This window comes from Crocodylus siamensis, chromosome 13 (assembly GCF_052110815.1).
Source record: "Crocodylus siamensis isolate JL-2025a chromosome 13, ASM5211081v1, whole genome shotgun sequence".
Lineage (NCBI taxonomy): Eukaryota > Metazoa > Chordata > Crocodylia > Crocodylidae > Crocodylus > Crocodylus siamensis.
In genome coordinates this window covers 19,308,543-19,327,011 of record NC_143407.1, presented here as the reverse complement: position 1 = coordinate 19,327,011, position 18,469 = coordinate 19,308,543, and positions in this window count along the sequence as shown.

Here is an 18,469-nt window from a genome sequence, read left to right as displayed (position 1 = left end):
AGAAGGATCTGGGGGAACATCTGTTCACCAGAGCGCCCCAAGGGATGTCAAGGTCGAACAGTCACAAACTCCACCATGACCATTTCAGGCTGGACATAAGGAAGAACTTCTTTACTGTCTGAACCCCCAAAGTTTTGAATAGACTGCAGCTGAAGGTGGTTCAAGCACCCACTTTGAACACCTTCAAGAGACATTTGGTTGTTATCTTGCTGAGATCCTATGATCCCTGCTGACTTCCTGCCCCTGGGGCAGGGGGCTGGACTCAATGATTTTCCAAGGTCCCTTCCAGCCCTAATGTCTATGAAATCTATGAATCTATGAGGGATGCAGGGGTTTGGGGAAAACTGCACCTCAAGTTGCAGACAAGCAAAACTCATGACATGGGTGACCCTGTGTGTGTTAAGGTGCACCAGGGTGAAAGCTGCCGGCCTGATAGCCCCTGCAGAGGCCATGAAGCCTGCCAGCTGTCAAGGAGATCGGTGCAGGGGCTTCTGGGTTCTGGGGCCCTGCGCCTCTAGCTGCTGACAGGCAGAACTTGTGACATGGGTGCTTGTGGGACTGTGTCTGTCTTGGGGCACAGGAGTGTGAAAACTGCAGGCCTGCTAGGACCTGCTGCAGCCACAAAGCCTGCCATCGTACCTGCCAGTTGTTTAATGAACTTATTCTCACAACAATCCATTTTACAGGTGATTAGCTGAGGCTCAGGGAGGCTAAGAAACCTGACCAAGCTTGCTCTGGAAGTCTCTGGAAGAACTATTTAATAGATTTCATAGACATTAGGGCTGGAAGGGACCCTGGAAGATCACCGAGTCCAGCCCCCCGCCCAAAGGGCAGGAAGTCAGTTGGGGTCATAGGATCCCAGCAAGATAAGCATCCAGTTTGCTCTTGAAGGTGTTCAATGTAGGTGCTTGAACCACCTCCGCTGGCAGACTGTTCCAGACCTTGGGGGCTCGGACAGTAAAGAAATTCTTCCTTATGTCCAGCCTGAAACAGTCTCGCAGTAGTTTATGACCATTCGACCTCATCATCCCTTGGGGCGCTCTGGTGAACAAATGTTCCCCCAGATCCTGGTGGTCACCCCTGATAAACTTATAGGTGGCCACCAGATCACCCTTGAGCCTGCGCTTTTCCAGGCTAAAGAGCCCCATGGCTCTCAGCCTGTCGTCATAAGGTCTGTTTTCCTGACCTCTGATCATGCATGCGGCTCTTTTCTGGACTCTCTCAAGCTTCTCCTTTTTGAATTGTGGGGCCCAAAACTGGATGCAGTACTCCAGCTGCGGCCTCACCAAGGCCGAGTACAAGGGCAGAATGACGTCCCGGGATTTGCTTGAGAAGCATCTATGGATGCAAACCAGCTTTTGGGTTGCTTTAGTAGCCGCAGCATTGCATTGCAGGCTCATGTTCATCTTGTGGTCAATGATGACCCCCCAAGTCTCTTTCTTCCATAGTGCTAGCCAGCGTAGCACTGCCAAGCCTTATCTCCTAAGACTTAGGCTTCAGCCACTCATAGATTCATAGATTGTAAAGTCGGAAGGGACCTTGGAAACTCATTGGATCCAGCCCCCTACACTAAGCAGGAAAGACAACTGGGGTCAGGTGACTCCAGCAAAGTGACTGCCTAGTCTCTTCTTGACAATTTTCAGGATAGGTGATTGTACCACCTCTGGAGGGAGCTTATTCTACAGTCTGGACACCTTAGTTGTGAAGTAGTTTTTTGTAATGTTGAGCCTTTAAAGAGCCTGAAACAATCTTCCAGGAGTTTGTGACCATTAATCCAAGTTTTCCCCAAGGGTGCCCTGGTGAACAGTTGTTCACCAAGCCCCTGATGTACTCCCCTGACATAGTGGTAAGCTGCTACCAAGTCCCCTCTCAGCCTTCTCTTTTTCAGGCTGAAGAGTCCCAGGTCCCTCAGCCTTTCCTCATATGACTTGCCATGTAAGTCTCTGATCATATGGGTAGCCCTTCTTTGGACTATCTCAAGCTTTACCATGTCCTTGTTAAAGTGTGAAGCCCAGAACTGGACAACATACTCCAGCTACGGTCTCACCAATGCCAAGTAGAACAGGAGATTCACTTCTTTGCAGTGGTTTTGCTGGTTTTGCTGGAGATGCAACAGTTGATGCATGCCAGGATATTGCTGGCCCTGCTGGCTACATCATCACACTACTGGCTCATGTTCATACTGTGGTCAATTATTACCCCTAGGTCTGTGGTGGCAAGTGATGGGGGATCTTCAGTCCTGCTGCCTGATGAGAGGTAGCAATTGCACAAGCACCCATGTCACGAGTTTTGCCTGTCAGCAGCTAGAGGGGCAGAGCCTCAGAACCCAGAAGCCCCTGCACCTATCTCCTTGACAGCTGGCTGGCCTCATGGCCTCAGCAGGGGCTATCAGGCCAGCAGCTTTCACCCTGGTGCACCTTAACACACACAGGGTCACCCATGTCATGAGTTTTGCTTGTCTGCAACTTGAGGTACAGTTTTCTCCAAACCCCTGCACCTATCTTCTTGAAACTTGGAAGACTTTGTGGCCTCACCAGGGGCTACCATTCCTGCAGTTTTGACCCCACTGTGGCTTAAAACACACACATGACATGAGTTTTGCTTTCACAATTTTGGGGTGCAGTTTTCCTGAGCCCCCTGCACCTATCTCCATGAAGCATAGCAGACTTCATGCCCTCAGAAGGGGCTGCCATTCCTGCAAGTTTCAGCCAAATCAGGGCAGAAATGGCAAAGTTATAGGCTGGTTCAACCTTCCCCATTATAGCTTATGGTCGAAACATAACGGGTGTAACATTTTGATTTGTCTCGTTTTGTTTGGAGGCTGTTTCGACCATATTTGTTTCATTTTGATTTTGCTGTTTCAACCTCGAAATGAGTCGAAACAGTGTCAAAACAAAACTGGCAGCAAAATTTGGCACAGCCCTACCTATGAGGTGCAGAAATAGGAAAAATGCCCTACAAGGTGCAAGAAGTAAAACCCAGGTAGAGAAGGGCAATGCCAATGTCCTTCTGTTCAATGTCAGAAAAGCAATTGGTTAACAAATGATGAGAGGGTTCTAGGGAGAAGGGATCTTTAGGGCCAGATGCAGAGCCATTCTCCCATCGCTTTACATTGCTTACGTGATGGAAGTAGCCTGTCTCTTTAATTGGGTTTATGACTGTTTAGCACAATCAGAGGTGAATCAAGCGGCTAGTGTACAGCAATGAATCTGCCTGTAATTTATCCCTTAATTAGTCCCATACCTTTGATGTTGTGGAATTGAAGATCTAGGACTATTTTCTTTAGTGTTAGACTGAGATTATCCACAGTTTGCCTCCTGGTCTGCTGCACAGCTTTGTCACAATAATCTACAGTTTCTAGGCTAGCCACTTAACAGTACGATCTCTGTTAAATTACCCTAATCTTCATTGCTGCTGGGAGAAATGTTGAGGTTTGGAATAAGTTTTTTAATCAGTTTTTCTTCCACAGACCCCTTTGTAGCTGCCCTTCACTCAGAGTCAGACCAATCAGCATATTTGGGATCAGGAAAGAATTTTACTCCAAGATCTGATCGGTAGGGACTATGGTGGGGTTTGTCGTCCTTTGTAGTGGGTGCATGACCTTCTTCCTGGGATCTCAAGTGTTGTTTTTTTTAACAACCTTTCAGCAGAAGGATATTGGCTGCCGTAGTCTCCCTGTTTTACCTGTGGCAGGTTAGGGTGTTAATGCCTTGGGTTTTGTGTGGGTTGACAGTGTATGTTTGTTAGAGGTTAAAGAATGGATTTGTATAGGATGGTTTGGATAATCCTGCCTCAGCCAGTGGTTGGACTAGAAGACTTCTTGGGGTCCTTTCCAGTCCTATTTCTCTATAACTCTAGTGAATTTAGGACTATGTCTGGTTTTAGTCAGGGCTACTTTTCCTTAGATACAGAAGCCTAACTAAGCAAGATCTTCTGATCACAGTTTAAAATACATGAGTAAGCTTTATGTAAAAACCACTTGTGAACCATTAAACATATCAACCAGTTCAAGTCCCCAAGAATGCTTAGATCCAAGATCGAAGTGTTTTTGTGGCCATGATGGTCCCGGAAACATGCAAGAAGCAGGGTTTCTTTTTTTGGTAATGCTTTTCATCATTGGATTGACTGTGTAGCTGGGACAGATGTCAAATAAGCTTTCAGCCACAAAGTGCCTGTCAAGTCTAGGGAAGAGATAAGATAAAATTCCTGGCTGTTCCCCTGGATCCTGTGCAACTGTTACAGTTTTGTCCTTCTGTTGAAGCCTCATTTATTTGCCTCCCTAAGTATTTTCTTTATTTTTCAGCTCACATTAAAAAGCATGTTGTTTTTAAATTATGTATTGCTTTGGGCATTGTTTTTACTTGCAGGATTTTTACCCCAAATCACTTGATTCCAAAGCGGGCCAGGCTTTTGTTCAGGGTTGCTTAAATGTACCAGCACTTTGTCTCTCCATATAATACTAGTTTATATTCTTTACCTTTAGATAATAGCTATGAACTTTGTTTATTAGCTGCCTCTGAAGGGAAAATGAATACATCATCTTGAGGACATTCTTGAGGGGAGGTCTGCAGTATGCTGGCAAAGGACTGCGGGGGGTTGGTACTGAGTATGGGGAGGTTTTATCTGAGAAGCTAGTGGAGGAAATACATGAGTTTTGGATACTTCATCACACTAGCTGCAACTCCTAAGCCTCTACCCTGTGAAGAAAATGTGGTTGCTTTTCCTCTGGGGTAAGGGGAGGAATCCCTGATTTTTAAGACAAGCTCTGATATGTTTATGAAAGGGATCAGGTGATGTGGTTGCCTGCAACAGCAGAGAACTGAACTCATGACCCATGGGTTCCCTTCCACTCCCATATATTGGTACAGTAAACATTTAATTATTCAAACAATAATGAAAGGGTGTGCATGATCTGTGGTGCCATACTCTTCTTAAACAAGGACATGTCTGTTAAACAAAGCAAGTACCACCAAAAGCTTCCACAAAACTTGAGTTCCAGAGTTGCTTCCTTGGTTTCTGAGAACTGATTTTGCATAGTACCTTTATAGTCTCCTTCATTAAATTCTCCGTTCAAAGTAAAACTTTTGGCCCATGTTCCCATCTACCAAAAGCCTCACAGCTGGTCCACTGAACATCGGTGAAAGCCATTCCTGAGGCATTGGATAATGAATATATGATCATACGATCCTAGGAATAAAGGCCCTTTGGGGGCGAGATTCACTTTGTTACTTTATACTGCATACATGATACAAAGCTGCCATAATTGCTCTCTTCATCTAGGTCCTCTGCATCTAGAGCTAGTGTGAGAAATTCTTGTTCTGTATACCAGGCTGTGCACACATAATTTAAGGTTGTACAGTTTATCTGATTATTGTTAGCTGGTGGAAATAAGCCCTGTCTGCTCCCCACTCATGGAGGGCTAAATTCAACTTTGTGCAGATTGCCAGCATAAAGCCTAAGTACCACTTAAGTCCCTCTTAATCCATACTTTGAGGATTTAGGGATATAATTATTTAATTTTTTTAACAAATTAACTAATTTAGAAATCATCTGGTCAAGAGCCTTGCAGAAATATGAATATTTCAGATGGGCTGAATGGGGGTGCTGTTTTCTACTAGTTCACCTTGTGGGCCTGATAAATATCAGGGCTTGTTAATGCTATTCTGAATTCTAGAATATTTTTCTTTTAGAAAGAGTGGAAGATACTGTTAATTATTAAAGGATAAGAGAGGACTGGAGGAAGAGCTATGTGGACCAGGCTATATTCTGAGGGTTTGACTCATAACTGATATTCCAACTTCTTCCACTAAAATAGGATTTTAGGGTCTGAATCAAAGCCCATTGAAATCTCATATCAACCTTGCTGGGCTTTTAAATTGCTCTTTCTGGGCCTGATCCAAAGACAGTTGAAATCAAAAAGGGGGTCATTCTGTTGCCTTCAGTGCATCTTGGATTAGATTCCATACCTGAAAGGGAATAACGGTAATAGCTCAGACATTGACAAAAACACGAGACGGCTCGCAGCACTATAGGAGTCTTTCCCCTAAAGATTCTGTTCCAATGCTGTCATCCCTGAAGTGGTTTCACCATGCAGAAATTATCAGAGAACGCCTGGAAATTAAAAACAAACAGAACAAAGCCAACAATCATGATTTAGGGAACATTTTGCCATTTAAGTTTGGGGTCTATTTTAGCCTGGCACTTGTTGATTTTATTTGCTGTGGAAATAAGATAAATGTGACACCTGTTTCATTTCATCTCCTGTTTTTACAATTTGGTACCAGAGAATGTGAGAGAGATGTTAAATCATGTATCTGATTAATGGCTCTCTGGGGGAAAAAACCATTTAACACAATATAAAGCATTTTTGATTGAAAAGAACTCTAAATTCCATCTTGGCGCCAGGAGCAAAAACTGAAATAATAAACTAACTAAAGCTCATGTCCATTCAGATTATAACTGCTGGCCTTGAGGGGCTTTGTACGTTCTTTTTTCTTGTTTTAATAGAATAGTTCTTTCACCTCAAAATTCAAGAGTAGGCACTGAGGTGAATGAAGGAAGATAATGAAAGGCAAAGAAACCAAGGAAGTAAAAGGAAGAAATGGATTTTGTACTGAAGAGAGCAGAGACTTGACTTTTTGTTTCCTCTGGTCACAAATTGTACTGTGTTTCCTTGTCAGAGTTGTGTGATAACCATTTATTAACTCAGCTATTCATGGTTATAGATGGCATGGTGATTTTTGAGGAATCTTTCATTGTACAACTGTGGATTATGGCTGATGTCACAAAATTCCTGTGTAATGAATGCCTGAGGGATTCTGGATCTAATATTTGCTATCAGCATTGTGTGTCTCTCAGCTCCAGAACATTGGAGAACTGTTAACTAGAATGTCTCCCATTGACCTTGGAACAATGTTGGGGATGAGGGAGATGCTTGAAACTTAGAGAGAACTGATTGTGCTTAATTCCTGTACAGGAAACGGGTATAGAGCAGTGGAATTTCCTAGTAGACTGAACAAAGAAACAAGGGGTTGGTGCAGCCTTGTAAAACACAGAGGCTGGGAAGTTAGAAGACTCCAAGCCACAAAGAGCTTCGGTAGGAGAGAAGAGAAGAGCACGCTTTTTCATTGCAGGGGAATCTGTTTTAGCTGAAAAACTAGCTAGGGGACAAGACAACTAACTGCATGACAGAGACTCCATGATTAGGGAGGAAGGCATGTGTAAAAGCAGGGATCACAGACTTGTCAGAAATGGGGATCGTGGAGTTCTCCATGGTCTTGTAATTGTTTGGGGGTGTAGGTCAGAATGGCAAAAAAACGGAGGCAAAGATTTGCTCTATTTTAGCTAGCTCTGTGCTAGCTAAAGTAAAAAGCAACTGGGTTAAGGAAATTTAACAAAGGCTGTGTCTTTTTGCTATCACCTATCCCTCAATAAACTGAAAATCAAGTTGCTGGGGAGCCTGGGTGCTGATAGAAGTTGGGCTGTGAGGACTCATTTCTAAGATGATAGAAACTAAAAGTTAAGCCAGACAACCCAAGAAAAAGGCTATATTGCAGCCTACCAGGACCTAGAAACAACTGATGTTCTATACCAGGTCACCCCACACCAGCAGCCCAGTGAGTGCCCAGCCCACTAACAGCTGAAAAGGTTGCTTACAGCCTCTTCTACCAATGTGCCTACAACAACCAGTACCAGGTACTTTAACACCTCTTGATTATTTAGTCACTTTGTCATGGGGATAAGCCCTGTGTGTCCAGGGGATGGAACTTCCTTGGCGACTGACCCCATCCTAAAACCTCCTACCTTCTGCTCCAAATACAAAGTGCATTTCTCCTCTCCCAGTATAAACGTGGGGCAATGGACGATATCACCCTTCCAAATTACACCAAAACAAATTATTCCACTACAGACGCGAGTTTGCCTTGGGGAGAACATTTAACAGATGTTGGCTGTGTTGCTTAAGCTGAATCACTGATGCTTGGTTTGTCGATACAGGGAGGGCCCGATCAATTTCCCAGGAAGGTTACTGGAAGACTTGCGTTGCCTTCCAAGGGCTTTTGAAGCCTGCAGCCTTTTCTAGCTATATGACACACTGCTCTTACCTACCAAGTTCCTATGCATGCCTGGTTTTGGGGACACACAGCTGTGGTGTTGATATACCCACAACTAGACCAGGTTGGGGACCTTCCATTACAATGATTTTGTGACACACTGGGTGTGTTTACACAAGACTGACTGTGCAGTAACTGAATAACACTCTGCAGTAGTGGGTCACAGCACCAACAGTGCTAATACACTGCTGCGCAGATTATTAGGCTGCTGCACAGTAGTATTACTTAAAAGCTGCTCACCAGGACTAATGCGCAGTAGGCCCAGTTACCGTACATTTATTTAGTACTTGATTATGAAAGTACTAAATAAATGCACAGTAACCACTGTGCAGTAGCGGCACATTTGCAACAACCTCCCTTCTCGCAGCTTCTTTTCTTCCTCAGTACCCAGAAGAAGAGTTTACTTCCAACTAACTGTCTACCCATTTTGGGATCAGGTTGAAATGAGAAGCCCTTTGTCCAAGATCATAATAGAACAATTTTGATGCTCAGAGGCAGCAGTGGATGCCTGGATTTTTGCTTTCATGTGATGCTTGCAATTTTAATTTATTTATTACATTCATTCTTTTGTTCTTTTTTTATTTATATCCCTCTGTAGATTATTTTTCCCTATCACAATCAAAAACTGCTGGCTGGTCTTTTAATGTCCAATGAAACAAACCAGCAATTTACTATTCCCCCCTACTAGAACATAAAGAATGACAGAGAAGAAAATATTGTCACAGTTGTGTTAATTCTATCAAGAGGGTTCTAATGAGCTATTTCCCTGTTCAGTGAATTGTTTTTTGTTCCCCCTCTCCACTCTTAATTCCTTGACATCAAGGGCTTGGAGTATATTTGAATGCAGAAAAGTGAAAGCAAAATGGGAACAGGCGTGCTCAGAATAAGCTGTTTGCTTTCCTCTGATTGTTGCCATTAATAAAACATTACATTAAATCAGTGCTGGAAGAATATAATTGGGACCATCCATCAAATTTCTAGAGGGAAAGGACTACTGTTCATCAGGCAAATGGAGCAGTCACTACCGCTCAGGCTGCAAGCGTAAATGGAGAAGAGCGGCACTGTGAAAGTTGAGTCCTGATTGGCTGAGCATATGGGGCAGTGCTGTCATCTCCCAGTAAACTATTTCATTCTCAGAACATTCTTACATTGGGTGAGAAAATGGAACAGCGATGGGCGGTTCAGGGGCATCTAAATTGGGGCATGAATAGAGGGGGAGGAGGCAACAGGGATCAGGACTCGGTGGTACCATTCCTGACACTGACTGTGACTGGAGAGGAGTCGCTCTGCTCTCGAGCCTTTGTGTCCCTCTATATAAAATGGGCTTGCCCTTCTGGGTGTTGTGACACTTCAATGCCTTGCTCCTGAGCTGAAAAGTGTTTATTAATACCCATTCATTTACCCCTAGCTTGCAGCACCCAGAACGGACGGCAGTAAAGGGCATGTCAGAGGCAAGAAAGGCAAAGGAAGAAATTGGCAGTGCTGCAAGCCACTGTCAGACTATTGGTACCATGGAACCTGCATTGCATGGCCAGGGCTTTAAGGATCCAGTGACTGGGGATCCACAGCTGCTCTTTGCCACCCAAGGATTTTCCTTCACTGTGCAGCAATAGAGCAGTTTAGATGCCTCCAGTACAGAGCAGGCTGAGGCCAAAATAACACATGGGGCTATGTCACCTTATGGGCATGTTCATTGCTGGGGGATAGTGGGGTTCCCTTTACCTTCCATTGCCACCTCCCATCTGTTCCCCCTGCTATGGATCCCAAACACAGCAGAGATATCTTTTTGGCATCTCAGAAAGGAGGGAAAGGACTGAGAAGTGTGGCTGTTCTCACATCCACATGAATAGGAAACATCCATGCATGGAGAGGACCCCCAGGCACAGATTCATGAAAAGACTCAACCAGACATTTGAAGCTTAAACATTTTCTGTGCATTTCAGGACTGACTCTGGTTACACCTTCCTTCTTCATTATTTAGAGAGAGATGTTGCCCAGCAGCTAGAGCATTAGGTGGACCCTTCAAGACATGGCTTCTATTTTCAACCATGCCACTGGATTGTTGGGTGATCTTTGGCAAGTCATGTCCCACTCTGTGCCTCAGTTTTCCCATCTGTAAAATTAGACTAATGATACTGACTTCCTTTGTAAAACAAACATTTTATCAATCAATTTCAGTGTAAGGTGAGGTCTTGTTACTGCAAGGTGTATTAATAGCAGTCCTATTACAATTAATGGTCCATTAAAAGCATGGCTGGGAGGGGAGATGGATACAGAGGTTTTGCAGACAGAGTTGCAAAGGTCACAAATATTGGTGCTGGGTGTTGAGGACTTCTGGAGTATCTTAATAGTCAGCTGGGTACATAAGCTGGGTTACAGCCTCTGGAAGAAATGAAACTACATCACAGCCTGCTAATGTGATTGGAAAGGTATGGGCTTGTTTCTACACAGAACCTCAAAGGCTTTTCAACTGTGTTGAAAGAGGTAAGTTAGGGTGGGAACTTACAGGGCCCTTATACATGTACTCAGCATTTAGTCACTAAAAATGTTCCTGGTTTAATTTTTCTTTCTAACTTTAAGACACCTAAATAAGTAATGTGGACATGATTTACCACACAATGGCTTATTATGCTATAACTAGTAAAATGTGCTAAGGGGCATGTCAGAACAATTTTACCCTTCTGTCCTTTCAGTACTACTTTACTCCCAGGTGGTGTTTTAGGACAAGGTTTGATATTTTGGTTGGTTTATTTTCTTGGGTTGTGCCAGGTTGTTTTTTATTTTTTTTTGGGGGGGGGGGTTGTTGGCGGTTTTGTTTGAGAGACATGCATTTTAGGGGGGAGTTGAGTTCAATAGGCAGTGCTGCCTTCCTCCCCTGCAAAGCCTCCCGCTTTTTTCTGGGCATTTATTCCTTGTTGCACAGGGTGCTGCTGGTTGGGAAGGCAAATCTTTTCATGCAAATGTCCACAGGAGTGAGCCTGCCTGCCTCCCGCTCAGAAGTCTGGATTGATATTTGGTGTCTGTACCGCAGTCCTCCCAAAGGGGCTACCCCCCTACCCAAGCCTGGTCCCAAAGCAGTTCTGACCCCTGCCTTTTCTGCACACTTATTACACTGGACACTGGATGTGGGGTACACTTAGGGCTACACAGGGGTACACAAAGGGTCTGCCTGTCTCCCCCCACAACCACTTCCCTGTGTGTTGGCATCTGGGTATCATGTACTTGGAGGTCATCATTGACCACAAGATGAACATGAGCCTGCAATGCAATGCTGCAGCTACTAAAGCGACCAAAACGCTGGCTTGCATCCATGGATGCTCCTCAGGCAAATCTCAGGACATCGTTCTCCCTCTGTACTCGGCTTTGGTGAGGCCGCAGCTGGAGTGCTGCATCCAGTTTTGGGCTCCACAATTCAAAAAGGATGTGGAGAAGCTTGAGAGAGTCCAGAGAAGAGCCACACATATGATCAGAGGTCAGGAAAACAAACCTTATGACGACAGGCTGAGAGCCATGGGACTCTTTAGCCTGGAAAACCGCAGGCTCAGGGGTGATCTGATGGCCACCTGTAAGTTTATCGGGGTGACCACCAGTATCTGGGGGAACGTTTGTTCACCAGAGCGCCCCATGGGATGATGAGGTCAAACGGTCATAAACCACTGCAAGACCGTTTCAGGCTGGACATAAGGAAGAATCTCTTTACTGTCCAAGCCCCTAAGGTCTGGAACAGCTTGCCATCGGAGGTGGTTCAAGCACCTACATTGAACACCTTCAAGATTAAATTGGATGCTTATCTTGCTGGGATCCTATGACCCCAGCTGACTTCCTGCCCTTCGGGTGTGGGGCTGGACCTGATATTCTTCTGAGGTCCCTTCCAGCCAGGAAATCTATACCCAGGCTACCCAGGCTAAAGCCTAAACGGAAACATTACTACGGGAATTATTATGCAAAACAGAAAGCATCGTGTGTCTCCTGGCTGTTGTTTGTATCCTCACGTCAAAAAGCAGGATTTTTTCCAAAGCTGAGAACCAGTGTGGGGGTGGCCTGGGGTTCTTACTGAGGTTGATTTTAAGATTCCTTGGCTACCAGGGATCCTGGTGCCCGGGACAGCTTCCCCAATAGTGGGGTTGAGGGGGCTGTGATCAGCCTACTCCAACTCCCTCCTCACCCCCCTCCCCGCCTTGGCCATCAACACACAATGGGCAGCATAATCTAACACTCCTACCCCCCCCACAGCAGGGGCATGGTGTGTGTTGAGATGAAGAAAGAAACACCCTGTGCTCAATCAGAGGAAATTTCTTATCACTTAGTCTATTTGCATGTCAATCTTTTAACTGATGGATTGGCAGATCACTGCCTGCAGTCATATCCCCCCAGCCTACAACCAGATGCCTTCAATACTTGTTCCCCTTCCTGTCCTCTACTCCCCCAAGCTTGCCACTCTTCTCTGGTACTTCTGCTCCTTCTAATCCTATTTTTGTCCCCAGCAGTGTGTCCCTATCCTCCTCTGACCACCCTCTGCTTGCCATTGCTCTGCCTGACAGTCATACTGCTGCCTCTTTCTGGGAGTGCAGGGTGCTGTGGGTCAGGAGTGAGGGGCACCAACTGGGCTGAAGGGGTGGGGGGCTTCAGGTAGAGAGTGAGGTGCACCAGCAGGGTTGGGGGAGGGGAGGGAACTGCAAGGGCAGGGGGCTGCAGGCCCACACCAACCACCAGCCACTGGAGGCAAGCCCAGCTTGAGCTTCAAAACTCAAAACATTTCAGAAAATTTCAAAACATTTAGACTTGCCTTGTTTCATTTTGAGGCTGTTTCCAAGTTCTCTGTTTCATTTTGATTTTGCTGTTTCGAGCTCAAAACAAGTGAAAACAGCATCAAAACAAAACTGCTGGCAAAATTTTGCACATCCCTAATATATACCTTTAAGGGGAAGGCTGTTACTTAGCTCCCCTCCAGGACATTATTGTTATACTTGGTAAAGATCTCATGCCCATGTGTGCTCGGTGCTTTTGGTATGATTAAAGAAACCTCTTTCTTAAAGTGGCTCCTGTATCAGTGAACTGAACCAACTAAATGATACCTTACAGAAACTTCTTAAGTTTTTTAGATTATAAGCATGTAAAGGACCCTTAGGCCATCTCTTTCTGCACAGCACAGACCAGAGAATCTCATTTAGCCAAACCCAAAAGGTACAGGGATTAATGCAGAGAGACCTAAGGCAAAACTTCCAAAAAGGCCTTTGGCCCTGATCTGATGGGAAGAGATGGAAAACGCCTCACTTCTCTCAGTAGATTGTTCCAGTGGTAAATCACTCTGGCTGTTAAAAATCAGTCACTTATTTCCCATTTGGATTTGTCAGACTTTAATTTCCAGCCATTGGTTCTTATTAAGTCTTTCCCACTAGTTTAAAGAGCCCTTTAGTACCTGGTATTTTCTCTCTGTGTGGGTACTTAGATATAGTAATTGAATTACTCATGAATTATTTGGATAAGCTAAAAAAGACTGTGATCCTCTAGGCTCTGAGTAAAGCACTTTCCTAGCCACCAAATCACTTTTTAAAATCTTCTCGGCACCTTCTCTCTTTTTTCCACACACTTTGATGCAATATTTCTGCCTCAGTCTCAGCAATGCCATTGGTTAGAAGTGGCCCCTAGTACAGAGCAAAAGATGCCCAGATCAATTAACCTTCTCTGTTTTTCATATCTGATTTTTCATCTTGGAATAAACTGAGAACTAGGACAAATAAAACGCCTACCCAATATATCCTACCTATCACAGGTAATAATAATAATACTAACAATACTAACAACAACAATAATAATAATAGAAATAACTTGAAAAATTAATGTAAATGTATAGGTTGCTAGCTTAGTTTTGAAATATCTATCAGATTATAAGGGCACAATCAAAGCTAAAAATATCAGCATACTTCAAATCCATGTCATATAGAAGAGCCTGGGAATCATTTTAGAGAATAAAGAAGAAAAAGAATGCTGAGTTTCTCAAAATATTAATACATAACTAAGTGATCTAGAAGAGGATATTACATTAATGGCATAAATGAATCATCATAAAAGACCATTTTTGACATGCCAGTGCTTTTACTTAGTTACATTACAGAGATCAGAAATGGAAAAGGCCTTCTTAATAGGGGTGGATCTGGATGAATTCTACATTTGTCATTCAGGTGATATTCTTGTTAGAGTTAGACAATTGCTCTGGATAGAATAACTCATCCTTCTCCTCCTGCATGAAAAGGGGAGGGTAGACTAATGGGCACACAACTGACAACATGGAGGAAATCTCAGGTCAATGTCTACTTCAGCCATGTCTTTGGGCAAATCACTTATATTAATGTTCTACATCAATTCACTGCTTTGTAAGATCACCAAATGACTCATCTCCCTGTATGTGTATGTACAATGAATAGGGAGTATCAGGACTCCAGACACAGTAAAACCTCCCCATACTGAGCTGTGGGAGTGAAGGTGCGAGGCAGAAGGAATATTATAGCAAAGTTAGGACTTCTCATGGGAGGAGTATCGCTAGATTGTATTAAGTAGCATGTGTTCTGCTATTGGTGGAACACTCCATGCAGATAACAGGAGCAATTTGCAGTATGGGCCTGGGACCTACAATCAACTGATTGTTGATCTCAGCCCCGACACTATACCAGAGTCTTGAACCAGCTCAAGTGCAGTGCAAACACGGTTTTTAGGAGCTTTGAACTTGTTAGGGCAGAACCTTGAACCAGATCCCAGTGTGGTCCAGTGACTCTGATGACAACTGGCTGATTGTGAGTCCCAGCCCTCTTACCACATTGGAGTTTGGAATCAGCATAGATATGGTACCAGAGCTTGGACTCACAATCAGTGAGCTAGAGATTGTGTTAGAGATTGTAGTCTTCTTGTGTCCTTGTCATAAACTAGATGTTTTTCCAGAATCATGCACATTTGATGGCTGCTGCTATTGCTGCAGCAAGGTCCTTCTTCATACAGGTCTTACCAAGAAGTTGGCAAATAAGCATGTGCTCCATAGTGCGCAGTTCATTGCCCTTACATATATTCATGTCATTAGAGTAGCCCCATTTGATCATGTTTGTTTTTGATCTTCCCTTTTGCATGCGCAGGTGATTCATGCATCAGCATGTTGGCCAATCTAGATCCGCCCCAATTGCAAGATCCTCCTGTGGTTCCAGTCCATTTCAGACCACCTGATCGCATGTCATCTTTCCTTCCATAACCTCAGTCATATCTTGTCAGCCGTTCATGTCTAACAGTGCAACACTGGTCACAAAACTTTCGTGTTTTAAATCGTTTACTTACTTCTGTGTGCCATAGAGTAGATGCCTGGGGTCTTCTATCTGCCATGATCTTTCTTTTTGGCTCATTTTCTTTCTTTTGATATTACGGGGTGTGTCGCAGTGCACTCAGGTGCCCTGTGCCTGAGAGCAGAGACTGCTCTGGGGAGACCCCTAGTGGCAGAAAGGGGGAGGCTCAGCTGCCAGTCACCAGGGCTGCACAGGTGCTGGTTGCTGGGACAACTGGTAAAACCAGCTGACCAGGAAGGGGCAGGGCTTATCCCTTCTTAAGCCCAGGTAGGAGGCCAGGAGGGCAGTCCCTCTCCAGCAGCTGTGGGAGTAGGGACTCAGCTCGGACAGACAGAGGGGAGGATTCTGGCATTGAGAACATCCCTTGGTCACTGCTGAGGGCGGGGAGCCCTCCTTCCCCCCCGCTCCCTCACTCGCTAGTAAGGAGTAGGTTTTTGTTTGACTGGACAGTCTAGTTTTTATGTTGTAGCCCAAGGGCTTTATGTTTTATGTTTGCTGTTTTGACCGGAGGACTGAGCGAGGCTATTAGGGGTGGAGGAGGCCTCATAGGAGCTCCACGGTAGCGTGGGGTCTCCTGGCACCAGAGAGGGCGCAGCTTTGTTTGAGGGCGTATTGGCCCCAGCCCCGGAGCTAGGGGGGTGGAGAGAAGCCCTGGAGCTAGGGGGACAGCGAGGAGCCCCGAGGGAGAAGGGGGTAGCAGGGAGCTCCAAGAGAGAAGGGGGCAGCGAGGAGCTCCAAGAGAGAAGGAGGCAGCGAGGAGCCCCGAGAGAGAAAAGGGCAGCAAGGAGTCCCAGGAGAGAGGGCGGTGAGGAGCCCCAGAGCGAGCGAGAGGGGGGCAGTGAGGAGCTCCAGGAGTAAAGAGGAAGGCCAGAACATAACAAAGCCCAGGTCAAACCACGTCAACTCCATCTGCGAGGCTTGGGCTGCAGTGTAGGGGAGGAAAAGGAGCCGCAGGTAGTGCCCTCTGTCACCGGGGTGCGGAAAAATGGGCAGCCTCCCGCTGATTACAACCATCTTCTAATCAAGTAAGATCAAGGCGTGACAGACGAGTAAGCAAGCGGTTGGCCCATTACAGGAGGGCGGGGCCACTCCCAGAAAGGCTCCGATATTGATACTCCTGTCACATGGTGCAATGCAAGCACCTAACAGTACAGGCTATCCTTTGGTGTTGGCTTTAGACATCCTCTTATTTCATGACAGCTGTCATTTAGAACTGTTCTTGGCATGAACAGATCATTCCCATACTAGACATGCATACTCTGCTGTGCAGTTAGACAAGGCAGTGGTTTATAATGTGGCTGGGCTTGCTCCCCACTTTGAGGTGACCAACTTTTGAATTATGTTGGTGGGGGTGCTAACTTTCCCTTTTGTCTTCTCTACATGTGCTTGGAAAGAAAGCATTCAGTCTAATGTAACTTCCAAGTACATAAGGTTTGGGTGATTAGTCAGTGAGATTCCACCCCAGATAATGTTTAATTTCTGCTTGGCTTCTCTATGGTATAGGTGAAAAGCTGTGGCATGTGTCTTGGTTGGGGTGGTATGAAGCTGTTTCTTATTGTAGTTATCTGAGAGACGGTAGCAAACATTACTGTGTCTGCTCAGAACGCATTCCAACTCTTAACACAGTGTAGCACTGCTTCCTGCATGTGACAAGGCCCTCAGACCACATCCTGGAAGCACAATAGTGCCAAGCATTTCCAGTCAGCCCACTCCACTGACAGACAGACTGTGGTGCCTGGTTCACAGCTCCAACAAATCACCAGTTTGTGCCACTTGAGTAATTGGTTATCCAGGCACCTCAGATTAATTACTGCTACTTAATCCTCTTTGAGGGTATTTAGCAACAGTCTGAGTTTCCATCGTGAGGATTATTAATTAAAACCATTTGTTCCTTCCTAAACGGTGATAATTTTGTCAGTAATATTTTGTGTTGTTCAGGCAGCTACATGGAGTGTTGTTATATTGGACATGTGTTGCAGCCCTGTGCTGGACAAAGGGACAGTGCAGGCTTCAGTATAAGGCAAGGCTGGAGTACTGCAAATAGGCTTATCAGGAAAGTTGGGCCACATTCAGACTGGAGGGAGTACTTGACCATTTTGACCCCGTGAACAAATACTTTTCTTTCATAGGCGACTGGCACCTCTTGAGTCAGGGGGAGCACATGCCCCCCCCCAACACCAGTCAGCAACTGGGGGGGACGACCATGGCCAATCTCACTGACTGGGGTGGGGAGGGTCCCCCAGTGACCAATCTCACTCACTGGTGGCCACTTTTTTGCTGAAGGCCCCACTCCCCAGCCAGTGCTCGCAGGGGGGGGCACTGGCACTCCCCTGTCCCCCTGCTCATTGCCTGAGCAGGGACTGTGGTCTGAAAGGGGGTACACTGGTGCTCTTACAGGGTGCACCCCCATGCACCCCCCTACATGTCACCACTGCTTTCTTTTGCCTGGGAGTTGCAAACTGCACTGCAAAGGTTAGCATTTTATACACAAAGGTACCTGTGCTCAGAGATACCCACACTGAAAACTACACAAGTACATGCTGTGTACATGTGAACATTCATGTAAAGAATGTGTGCTGATAAGCCTGTATACAAATACATTTGCTATGCACATGCATCATATACATATGATGCACCTACTGCAAAACACATCCACATACACACACATTCACTTTCAGCGTGTCCAGGTACAAGCACATTGTAAGCATGCAAAAAATATACTGTACATGTATACACTCATGCTGCAAATCTGGGAGCATCTAGCTGGCAGGAGATACTTCAATTAGAAGAAGAGAATAAAGAAAATCTTTGTATCGCTGTTCTGTGTTGTACGGTACCTGGCACAATGGGATTTGTAGTGACAGAAGTTACAATTTAGAGTTGCTCCCTAACAGGAGACTGAGGGAGCTGGGAATTGGGAATTGATCCATCAGGGAGTAGCTAGGTAGGAATCAGTAATAGACAGGCCAAGGGTCTGCAGTCGTTGTATACTGCTGCAGAATAAAACCTATTATCTTGTTCTCATCTACACAC